General features: G+C 57.5%; 1 pseudogene; it reads left to right on the forward strand.

Annotated features, from left to right (window-relative positions):
* The first annotated feature begins 1058 nt into the window (after nt 1–1058).
* Nucleotides 1059–1540, forward strand: LOC118894519 (annotated as a pseudogene).
* The last annotated feature ends 273 nt before the right edge of the window (nt 1541–1813 follow it).

Raw genomic sequence — 1813 nt, forward strand, 5'->3', positions numbered from 1 at the left:
CAATACCATCTGCCGATAGACTCAACTTTAAAGTGACACCCAGATCAAAGGCACTGCCGCCTGCATCATCTTGAGGGGAGGCTGACGCGTCAGACCCAGATCTGCTAGTTCCCGGCTCTGGCCAATTGCTTCTTCCTTTGGCATGACCTTTTCATCATTTGTCAATTGGACTACAACAGATACACCTCTCAAGTGTAGTGTAGGTCAATTTAGAGAATGTGAACTGTTGGTTTAGTTAATGGAATTATAACAATGACCATCATGCTAAACTGATAGATATATAAGTTGATCCTGCAGCGACTGCAATAAAGACCCTCAATCCTAACATCTCTTTCCCTTTCGACACGGCTGGGAGGATCTGACAGTCATTAACAACTCAGGTAAACAGAAGCTTGGGGATGCCATCCCCAACACACTCCACTTTTGGACCAAAAGAAGATAAAAGGTCACTTCCAGGGCGAGGTCTCAGGGGACAAGGGAACTGCATCTCACTGTCCTGGTGCAATGTTCCACTGGTAGGACTTGAAATTTAATCGGTTTTCTGGTTAAGGATTTCTACATCTGATGTCAACACGAGGAAAGCCAAGAATTCGACCCAGGAAGCCTAGTCCTAGAGCGGCACGACTGCTCAGCCCCGCTGAGGCCTATAAAAGTATTTCTCTAGAGTAAACTTCCCACTACTGCCAGGGCTATTGGGCAACACAGAGGCCTCCACTTCTAGGGGCAGAGCCTAGGAAGGGGCGGGGCTTAGCGTGAGGATGCTTTGCGACTCAGGTTCCGCCGGCGTCACTCACAACATCCTTGGCCCACTCCTGCGCAAACCAGTCCACGTGAGGACCTGAAGATTCACACACGCAAAGCCGAGCCCAGCAGCTCCCCTAGAAGCCAGGACCGAGAGGCGCCCCCGGAGCTCCGAAGTTTCGAACTGCGTCGCCTAGTCCTGCACCACAGAGACCTGGCCCACCTCACCTGTCAATCAGGAGTCACTGCCTGCAGGACCAACTCCACCTCGCTCTTTGCTTGGCCCAGGGAGCGCCGCCCGCGCCGCCATTGGGATGATGGGCAGCCGGCCCCGCAGCCCCAGCGCCTCCCCTGCGGACCAGTGGGGACCGCAGCCCGGAGGACCGGGCCCTGCCAAGCACTGCGAAAGGAGGAGCCCGCGGGCCCCGAGTCCAAGTCCAAGGCGGCGCCCAGCCTGGACAACCTGACCTGGCCCCCAACCGCGGACACGCTCATCTTCGTGGTGGTCCTGCCCACGGGCTGTGCCCTGCACGTGCCCCTGGACGACGTCGACGTGGTGCTGGAGCCCGAGCCAGCGTCCGTGAGGCAAGTGTCTCTCGGAGATCGCATCCTCATGCTGGTCGCTAAGGCCCTGGTGGGCTCGGGCATCGAACACCCCTTGGGACAGGGCCTGGAACGGGGCGCTTTCCTGCTCACTCCCGGGGAGTACATTACCCTGGAGCAGGGATTCTTCTGCTCAGCTGTCCCAGAGATCGCTGCCAAGAAGAGGCCAAAGGGAGGATGCGGACATGGATGCTGAGTTCCTGCCACCCGGGATGGATGCCACAGCCGGCTCCGTTGCTGGGCTCTGCCTTTCTGCTGGAAGTGTGCTTGGCTTCTACCTGTTGGGCCTAGTCTCAGAGCCGTCCCCTTGGACCCCCAACCCTAGTCCAGAGAGACGCTCTCCTCACCACGATGACAATCTGGACTTGCACCTTCCAGAGCCCTTCTCCGACTCACCACTCCAACCTCTACCTCCCTCTCCAAGTCCAGGTCCTCACCAGCGTCCCCAACGCCCTCATAGTCCTCCACG

The sequence above is a fragment of the Balaenoptera musculus genome, chromosome 4 (assembly GCF_009873245.2).
Source record: "Balaenoptera musculus isolate JJ_BM4_2016_0621 chromosome 4, mBalMus1.pri.v3, whole genome shotgun sequence".
Lineage (NCBI taxonomy): Eukaryota > Metazoa > Chordata > Mammalia > Artiodactyla > Balaenopteridae > Balaenoptera > Balaenoptera musculus.